Genomic DNA, 10584 nt, shown 5'->3' with positions numbered 1-10584 from the left:
ATTAGAAATACAAAAAAAAACGCTGCTTGGTCGTTACCCTCTGTTTGGCACTTCCAAAATTCGTCACGCCTGCCCGAGGCAAAATTTTGCCAAATAATTTACATTGCATAATTTTTGATAATAAAGGGCTGCAAAAAATGTAACCAGCTTTAGCAACATATTAGCAACTTTAGCATTGTCTTAACATGCTCTACTTAGGACATCGATGACTGAAATGCTGCGCGCACGACGCACATTATCCTTAATTTTGTCTTCTGCCATTGCGAACACTGAAGCGGCAGTTGGTGACATACCTGCAACGTAGACAGAGAATTCTTATGGTATGTTCTTTTAACACGAAGGCATTTGGTGCAATTTGGTGCAGCTGCTAAGAGATATATATAGAAACAACCAAATACGATTTATTTGGGGAGCTTGGAAAAGTAGTGAAGTGGTGGGAATTCACGAAGGACTGAACGAACGATGCCCTTTGCCTGCATTGTTATTCACGGTTTATGTTAAGGGCATATAAGGACGACTGGCAAACACCAAATTATGGTTTGATTTATTCTACATGCGTAATGGACAGATGGTGTAGCAGAGACTTCCTGGACTGATGTATGCGGACGAGATAGTTCTACTAGGGGACCGTAAAATCGATTACTTACTATAGGGTTGTTTGCGGCAACGAGCGGCAAATCTAGGCTTGAAGTTTAGCACAGAGAAATCTCGAACTGCGATCATTATTGTAGAGACGAGTAATTACGTGGTGTCAATTCAACAGCAAGCCATATCCACAGTCAAGCAATATCAGAACATCGGCGTATACTTAAACGAAGGAAAGACTTACTCAGGCACCCCCTCCCCCCCATCAAGGGAATCTGAAAATAAAGGGGAAGAGGAATGCTGCAATAATGAAACGCAGAGCAATGCGACGCCATTTCTGTATGAGGTGGTGCCGGGAATCAGAAAAACAGTAGTGGTGCAGCGCGAACGCTCGTAAATGCAATTCTATGCTAAAACTTGGATATCTTATTGGGTACTGGAAGTTAACCAACAATCGGTAGGCATTTAGGCTCGGGGAGCCCACGGCAAAACCACAAATGAGGCAATGCGGGGTGACATAGGCTGCAACTTTCTTGAAGTTACAGAAGCACAAGAGCAAAACTAGAGTTGAATAAATACTCAGGAATATGGACGAAAATAAATAGGCAGCTAAAGTGCGCAAAATCTGCACTTGAAAAGCGTGGACACACAATGGAGGAAGCGGTCACGATATTTGGCAACCAAGTAAAGGGTAACTGAACCTGTAAATAGACAAGCAGGAGTCATCAGAAAGAAAGTGAGAAAAACAGAGACAGTTGATTGGATGCATAGAATGGAAACAAAAAAGCCCATGGAGATTTACAAGAATGAAAGGAAAGTTATTAGATGGGGAAATCTATAGGATAAAACAAAGGGCAGTGCCTTGCTGTTTGAGACTTGAGCCGGTTGCGTAAGGGACAAAAACAAACCGGAGCGACTATTTGGAACTGTATGAGGCATGTGTATGCTGCAGCAAAAAGCCGGAGACAACTCGGCACATGCTAATGGAATGCGAAGGAATTCCCCAAGTGAGAACCGTAGATAACTTACACCTTCTATAAGCGGCGGGGTTTAAAGTGAACGGTAGCATCAATCAGTCAGCTTTCGAGATAAGCAAGACACGTTTAGAGTACTGGTGTAAAAAAAAAAAGAAGAGAAGATGATGATACGACCGCATCTCTTACAGTCATAGCTAGCGGTGGAAAGTAGATTTGGAAGAAAAAAAGAAAGATAAAGAAAATGTATAAAAATTCTAGAGAAAGATATGTATAGCATATCTGAGTAAATCAAGCAGGCTAGCTGAGTATTTCTCACCACCCCGTTTGAAAGGGAAGGCCAAAAAATTATTATCATCAACTTTATCATCATAATCATCAATTATGAAGTCGAATAGCGCCTGAGGAGGACAAAAATCGGCGCAGTCTGTGCTACGCAAGACGGTACACGATAGTACAGAACATTGCACTAGTGCACATATTGTTTAATCACAAGCTCCGCATTTGCTAGTTCTTTCAATTTCAAATTATACTTCAGGTACTGAGCATGTAAGCGTTTGAACGGTTTGTATCTTAGAACTTCTGAAATTACACACGTGGCAAAATATTCACTTTTTGATTTAGCATGCAGATTAGCGTAAGCAAATGTATAATTTATTTTTGGTTACTACAAGATTGCGTTATTGCAACACTTCTAGTGATGTTTTCTTTTTTGTAGTTGACTAGAAAGACGCATTGAAACTAAATGGCACGTACACTTCTTTTAAGACGTCCGTACTCAATATGACTGACGCATAGCCATCAGTTGCTGCAGTTTTGCCAAGGCATCGTTCTCTGCACGCGGTTTACCGTTCTCAAGAAGGTATGTGTTTGTTTATAACGCATAGGTTATGTTTCACACGTTGCCTGTTTACTAGTGTATGACCATGCGAACAGCTACTGACGTTCACTCAGTAATAAATTTACGTCCGTGCTGGCCTTTCCTGGTAAAAACGGGACAAGAGGAGGGCTGAGGGAGTTGTAAAATTTGTATTTGGATATTATTTTAGGAGAAAAAAATATACTATAGGAATAGGCTCCACTACGTAATAATATGAAATTTCTTAATTTACTTGCAGGGATACAACCAATGGTAGGTCAGCAAGTCTTCTTTAGGATGCGCAACCATGCGTTACTGCAAATTACCCTTTTTTTGTTAGTTTTAATGTTTTAGTAATTTTCGCTGCTTAACACAGATATGTAAGGGTGTATCAACTGCTTACTAAGTGAAGTAGGCTTCTTGCATAAGTTATATACTTCAGAATTCTGATTCTGCAGTTGCATATCTGATCAGCTACAGTTGTTACAGTGTTTTATCCTGCTGACTGTGGGGAAATACAGATATTTTTACAGAGTTTGTTTAACACAGGTTAGGACGTATTCGAGAGCGATGGGAGAGGCGTTCGCCCTGAAATTTAACATCCGCCACTCTGATTATCATGAGGGTCGCGTATGCTAGAACAGTAACCTTTCCCATTTTTTGTGTTGAAATTCCTTGCTTTTTTTTCCACTGACTGGACCCTGAGTAACATGAACGTGCGCTATTTCCGAATGATAGGTCTTTCTAACTGGATTCATTCATTACATTGCAGCACCATGAGATAGCAACAAGACAGGCGTAACAAAGCTGGAGCAGCTGAAAGCCAAGGTGCCCCTACTGTCAAGACCAAAGAAAAATAACCGCAAGGCGGTCGCAGTAACAGCGCAAGATGCTTTCTGCCGCTGGGATACTTGAGGTCCTACGCATGCATGTGTCTCCTGCCGCCAGTTGCGGCTTAGCTTAAAATGAATAGTATAAGCCGTTATGGTCGCTGGTACAGCAGCCATAACAAAGCCCTGGCTTTAGGTCTTCATTTTGGGAGCCCAAGAGGCGGTAGATACTGTACAAGATTGTTGAAGTTGCCATCAGCAAGATCATTACAGCTGTGGTTCCAGCATGCGTCACAGAGAGTAAGGATCTACCCGGAAATATTTGAAGAAGTAAAGAGATAGGCAACTTCTATCTCGCAAGACGGGAGGGCCGGCACTACTGTAATTTACGAAATGCCTGTGAAAAATGAGATGGCGAACTATCGACGGAGGTCTCGAAGAGAACGTTACTGATGCTCAAGGTGAAAGCCTCGCAAACAATGCCCTTGCACTTATGGAAAAAAAGGTATAAAGAAATCTTGGAAGTAGCCTCTTGGTTATTCAATATGCAAGCATGGGAGCATCAGCCAACGTACTTACGGATACCTCCTTTTTTAATGTTATAGCAATATTGTAGGCGCTGGTCTTGAGTCAGGGGCAGCAGTGTGCGATCAAGGCAACCAGAATGTGTCACTTTTCTTCGAGTTTGCTATAACAGAAGAGTCTTATTTCAGATGAATGGAAAGTGTTTTTTTTTTATTCGGGATGTTTGACACCTTCTGAAGTGCCTCACAAACATGTTCTATAATTCTAACCTTAAATTAGAGGTTTATGTTATGAAGAGCTCATGCATCAAAGATGCCAATGAAAAGGACTGGCAACATGAAATTTGCTCAATACTGAGGCTCAGCAACCCACGTTTCAATTCACCCTTTTTGTCAAATATAGGTGCCAAGTGAGCAGCACAAGTCTTCCACAATCACTATGTTTTCGCAGTGTATACATTTGTTCTTTTGCAGCAGCTTCAAGCCGCTGCCACACATATTGCAAGCTTTTTGAAAAGGGTAGATCGCCTCTTTGGTTCCTTAAACAGCTCCCATAAATACGCCAAATACCATGCACTTCATCGATGAACTATGAGTTGGTGCGTGAAGATTTTTTTAGGGAGTGCATATCTGAGTTTGAGAACCGAGAAGTACTGGCATGTAGAACGAAACCACCTTGCGTTCGATGATTTTGTTTGACTATGAGGCCTGGTATTTTGCTGTGCGATTACCTTACAGATAACTACGGTTTTTTTCTATCTTCTACCTCGTCATTTGAAGAAAGGCGTGCTACAGAACCCTTTCTGCGTAATATGGTACAACTTGGGAGCAAGTGCAAACGTGGCAGCTCGTCAGTTTCAGGCAGCTTCCAGGTACCTCTTGGTCACTTAAGGCTGTCAGAAAAGTCTAACTGTGCTGAGGACGTGGTCGGCCTTCTAGCTGCCCTTCCTGCTGGCTTGGTCTACCAATTGGCATAAGCAGCACAGTTCTGTCAATAGCACCTGATGATTCAGTTTCTTTTTGGTCTGCTGACTTGGCAGAGAATATGGTTTATTATGCCTTATGGCTAGCAGTAAAATATTTTAAGACTGACGGACCTGTTGTTAGAGCATCCCGAATATGCAGTTTAAAAGTAGAAGATGCTTGTTTTTTTGACACAATAAGCCTACTGTTGCTTTATCTCTATGTCTATCTCGCTTAGACTATCTCACTTTGACCCTACAGACGCGACATTAATTTTAAAGATATTCTTATTCGTGCCAAACTAAGGACAAAGACGAAGTTAGAAACCGGTCTCTGTGGCCTCCCTATGTGCTCTACATGCAAACATATTCAATCTCCGACTTTTCCGACAATCTCCGAGTTTCGTTATTCTTTCAGTCAGGATTTATATATACTCCATCGCTATCTCAAAGCACCGAATCAACAGAATGCAGCGTGCGCAGGGAAGGAAAATGCAAATAATGCGATTAGAAGGATTGGATGCGATTTCCTTCGGAATGAGGGAAATAGAGGGAACGCTTACTCATGCTTCGCCGCTAACATGAATGCGGAGAGCTTCGAAAATAAGACATGCGCCCTCATTGCGGTATCTTGAGAGGTAGGTCACATCTTTAAAAGACAGCTTGCAGCCGTATTCGTCGCATGCCTTCCTATCGCAATAATTGCATTTTTTTTCCCTGTTCATGCTCAATTCTGTCGATTCTGTGCTCTGAGATAGCGATGGAGTATATATAAATGCTGACTGAAAGAATGACGAAACTTGGTTGTTAGTCCGCGCTGTTGTCTGTGTCCCTCTCCTCGTCCTGTTGTTTAGCGCTGTTTTGCTGCTCGTAAATTATGAACCAACCAGCCCAAATGCGTACTCTTCTATGGTATTATGTTTGGGTACTTCTGTAAGCCTTAGGGTTCTTGCAATTTGGCGTAGTTTGCATACGACAGTTTAGCCCCTACAATATATTAATCATCGGCAATTAATCGAGGCTCACTTTCGAAATAATTGTTCGAATTCGTGCATACATTAATTCTTAGATGTATGCTGCGCAGTTATTGTATGTTCCAAGGTTTGAATGAAAGGGAATGCAAGTGAATGTGCGAATGCCTCATCTAGCAGCCTATTCCTAAATTAGAGCATTGTTGATTATATACTCATGCTTTCTAGCTGCATAATTTTAGGTTAGTCGATGCATGTTGGGTTTATATTCTTTTGCTGAAAAGGGACTGCATTTCAAATCTCTCTTGCATTGTCTTATATACATATACCTGTAAATGTTGTTAAAACTGATAAAATCCACAAAAGGTGGTGAATGGACATTGTAAGAAGGAACAAAGGCTCATGCGCAAGCTGAAGCGAGTTTCGAGTATAGTGGAAATGGTTTCAGAATAAAAGTAATCATTAGTAGGGCAGTGACTCAAATGGAATACCTAGGAAGCATCCTAAATATTCGCGCAAAGCGCCAAAGGGTAGTGTCGGCTTCTGGCAGGGACGTCATGTTTATTTTTATTTTACGTTAGTTGCGCCCCCCTCGCCCTGATGGCCAGAGTACCAACAAGCCGCAATTTTCTTGATGCACAGGCTTCTATAAAAGCTTCACTAGCACGTATATAGCTACCTTGCGTAACCCTCCGAAACCCAGCAGCATATGTAGAATGCGCAGTACGGAAAACGGTATATTTTTACGAATGCACCCTCTTTATGTCTCCTCGACGTTGCAGTAAAACTTTATGCTAATTCACAGCTTGCAGACACTTGAAAAGCGGTCTGCTGAAAATTTTCACCAGTGCTTTCATCATCATCATCATCATCAGCCTAGTTACGCCCACTGCAGGGCAAAGGCCTCTCCCATACGTCTCCAACTACCCCGGTCATGTACTAATTGTGGCCATGTTGTCCCTGCAAACGTCTTAATGTCATCCGCCCACCTAACTTTCTGCCGCCCCCTGCTACGCATCCCTTCCCTTGGAATCCAGTCCGTAACCCTTAGTGACCATCGGTTATCTTGCCTCCTCATTACATGTCCGGCCCATGCCCATTTCTTTTTCTTGATTTCAACTAAGATGTCGTTTACCCGCGTGTGTTGCCTCACCCAATCTGCTCTTTTCTTATCCCTTAACGTCACACCCATCATTCTTCTTTCCATAGCTCGTTGCGTCGTCCTCAATTTCAGCAGAACCCTTTTCGTAAGCCTCCAGGTTTCTGCCCCATATGTGAGTACTGGTAACACACAGCTGTTATACACTTTCCTCTTGAGGGATAGTGGCAACCTGCTGTCCATGATTTGAGAATGCCTGCGAAACGCACCCCAGCCCATTCTTATTCTTCTGGTTATTTCAATCTCATGATCCGGATCTGTGGTCACTACCTGTCCTAAGTAAATGTATTCCCTTACCACTTCCAGTGCTTCGCTACCTATCGTAAACTGCTGTTCTCTTCCGAGACTGTTAAACAATACTTTAGTTTTCTGCAGATTAATTTTCAGACCTACCCTTCTGCTTTGCCTCTCCAGGTCAGTGAGCATGCATTGCAATTGGTCTCCTGAGTTACTAAGCAAGGCAATATCATCAGCGAATCGCAAGTTGCTAAGGTATTCTCCATCAATTTTTATCCCCAATTCTTCCCACTCCAGGCCTCTGAATACCTCCTGTAAACATGCTGTGAATAGCATTGGAGATATCGTATCTCCCTGTCTGACGCCTTTCTTTATAGGGATTTTGTTGCTTTCTTTGTGGAGGACTACGGTGGCTGTGGAGCCGCTATAGATATCTTCCAGTATCTTTACATATGGCTCATCTACACCCTGATTCCGTAATGCCTCCATGACTGCTGAGGTTTCGACTGAATAAACGCTTTCTCGTAATCAATGAAAGCTATATATAAGGGTTGGTTATATTCGGCACATTTCTCTATCACTTCATTGATAGTGTGAATATGGTCTATTGTTGAGTAGCCTTTACGGAATCCTGCCTGGTCCTTTGGTTGACAGAAGTCTAAGGTGTTCCTGATTGTATTTGCGATTACCTTAGTAAATACTTTGTAGGCAACGGACAGTAAGCTGATCGGTCTATAATTTTTCAAGTCTTTGGCGTCCCCTTTCTTATGGATTAGGATTATGTTAGCGTTCTTCCAAGATTCCGGTACGCTCGAGGTTATGAGGCATTGCGTATACAGGGTGGCCAGTTTCTCTAGAACAATCTGACCACCATCCTTCAATAAATCTGCTGTTACCTGAACCTCCCCAGCTGCCTTCCCCCTTTGCATAGCTCCTAACGCTTTCTTTACTTCTTCTGGCGCTACCTGTGGGACTTCGAATTCCTCTAGGCTATTCTCTCTTCCACTATCGTCGTGGGTGCCACTGGTACTGTATAAATCTCTATAAAACTCCTCAGCCACCTGAACTATCTCATCCATATTAGTAACGATATTGCCCGCTTTGTCTCTTAACGCACACATCTGATTCTTGCCTATTCCTAGTTTCTTCTTCACTGTTTTTAGGCTTCCTCCGTTCCTGTGAGCCTGTTCAATTCTAGCCATATTATAGTTCCTGATGTCCGCTGTCTTACGCTTGTTGATTAACTTAGAAAGTTCTGCCGGTTCTATTCTAGCTGTAGGGTTAGAGGCTTTCATACATTGGCGTTTCCTGATCAGATATTGCGTCTCCTGCGATAGCTTACTGGTTTCCTGTCTAACGGCGTTACCACCGACTTCTATTGCGCACTCCTTAATGATGCCCATGAGATAGTCGTTCATTACTTCAACACTAAGGTCCTCTTCCTGAGTTAAAGCCGAATACCTGTTCTGTAGCTTGATCCGGAATTCCTCTAGTTTCCCTCTTACCGCTAACTCATTGATTGGCTTCTTGTGTACCAGTTTCTTCCGTTCCCTCCTCAAGTCTAGGCTAATTCGAGTTCTTACCATCCTATGGTCACTGCAGCGTACCTTGCCGAGCACGTCTACATCTTGTATGATGCCAGGGTTCGCGCAGAGTATGAAGTCGATTTCATTTCTAGTCTCACCATTCGGGCTCCTCCACGTCCACTTTCGACTAACCCGCTTGCGGAAAAAGGTGTTCATTATCCGCATATTATTCTGTTCTGCAAACTCTACTAATAATTCTCCTCTGCTATTCCTAGAGCCTATGCCATATTCCCCCACTGACTTGTCTCCAGCCTGCTTCTTGCCTACCCTGGCATTGAAGTCGCCCATCAGTATAGTGTATTTTGTTTTGACTTTACCCATCGCCGAATCCACGTCTTCATAAAAGCTTTCGACTTCCTGGTCATCATGACTGCATGTAGGGGCATAGACTTGTACCACCTTCAATTTGTACCTCTTATTAAGTTTCACAACAAGACCTGCCACCCTCTCGTTAATGCTATAGAATTCCTGTATGTTACCAGCTATTTCCTTATTAATCAGGAATCCGACTCCTAGTTCTCGTCTCTCCGCTAAGCCCCGGTAACACAGTACACGTCCGCTTTTTAGCACTGTATATGCTTCTTTTGTCCTCCTAACCTCACTGAGCCCTATTATATCCCATTTAGTACCCTCTAATTCCTCCGGTAACACTGCTAGACTCGCCTCACTAGATAGCGTTCTAACGGTAAACGTTGGCAGGTTCAGATTCCAATGGCGGCCTCGTTGCAACATGGCGCGTTCGTACCCACTACAAAGCACCTTGCTACTGATGCAATAGTGACCAGGAAAGCGATGAATGCACTTAACAACAATAAGTCGAGTTATCTCATTGCCTATTTTGTTGCGGTGCTAATGACAGAGTGTTCGATGTTCAGGTACGGTTATCGCGTTATGACGGAGACGGCGCTGGATAGAAATAGTTAGTGAGAAAATATTAAAATATAGGTTAATGTGTACACGCTGTAAACATTTCCCTTAATGTCTAATGTACATTAAGAGAAAGAAATGGCGCTTGGCAGGTCATGTAATACGCAGATTAGATAACCGCTGGGCCATCAGGGTGACAGATTGGGTAACAAGAGCAGGGAAGCGCAGTAGAAGACGGTGGAAGGCTAGGTGGTGCGATCAAATTAGGAAATTTGAGTGTGCTAGTGGTAATTGGTTGACGCAGGGAGAGGCCTTATTCCTGCAGTGGACATAAAATAGGCTGTTGCTGCTGCTGATGATGGAGATGATGATGTACATGTTGTATTGAGAGCACGGTGTATGTGCGTTTGGTGAAATAATGTTTATTGTCCAGGTATGCTTTAAGAACTCATGGATATCCTCCTGTGAGTTTTAACTGAAAGGTCAATGTGAAAGTTCTGTGTAATATACCGCCATTGACACACTATTTATATACCATTGCGCTTTCGTTAAGTTGGCATAGAGTTTTGTTAGATGTGGGGTTGTGATTTTATTGTTTACTGAAGTTCTATTGATTTAGTACTGAGAATGCATTGCGATTCAGCATGTGCATATCGGGATGCCAACGATACATGCTAAGTTATGCTGGTATGCGTAAAAGCAAGTATAAAGCTTTTGTGAGTACGTGCCCTGGTGCTTGAGTTCTATTTGGTATGTGGAAGCACGGAATGAGTGAGTGATAAAAGACAAATGAAAACGCAGGTATAATATCCACGAAACAACGTACAGACGCATGGGCGCGAACAGCAAACTTTTTTATTGAAAATTTGCTTGCGGCTTCATTCAAGGTTTAGTTTATGCGCAACAGCCTTTTCTGGAACTGTGCATTTATTTACTTTGCTATGTGTCCCCGCAAAAAAAAAAGGACGTGGAATCATTGATGTTGTGTTAGTATTTTAAAAAATATATATGTAAAGAACCTCGTGGCAGG

The 10584-nt window shown here is 42.6% G+C and overlaps 1 long non-coding RNA gene across 1 annotated transcript in view; it reads left to right on the top strand.

The window, feature by feature from the left end:
* The window catches only part of LOC142584792 (uncharacterized), a 113072-nt gene that overhangs the window by 15454 nt on the left and 87034 nt on the right, over positions 1–10584 (top strand). The window lies entirely within an intron of this gene.

The sequence above is a fragment of the Dermacentor variabilis genome, chromosome 6, assembly GCF_050947875.1.
Source record: "Dermacentor variabilis isolate Ectoservices chromosome 6, ASM5094787v1, whole genome shotgun sequence".
In the NCBI taxonomy this organism is placed as follows: Eukaryota; Metazoa; Arthropoda; class Arachnida; order Ixodida; family Ixodidae; genus Dermacentor; species Dermacentor variabilis.
This window is presented reverse-complemented; position numbering and strand designations above follow the sequence as displayed.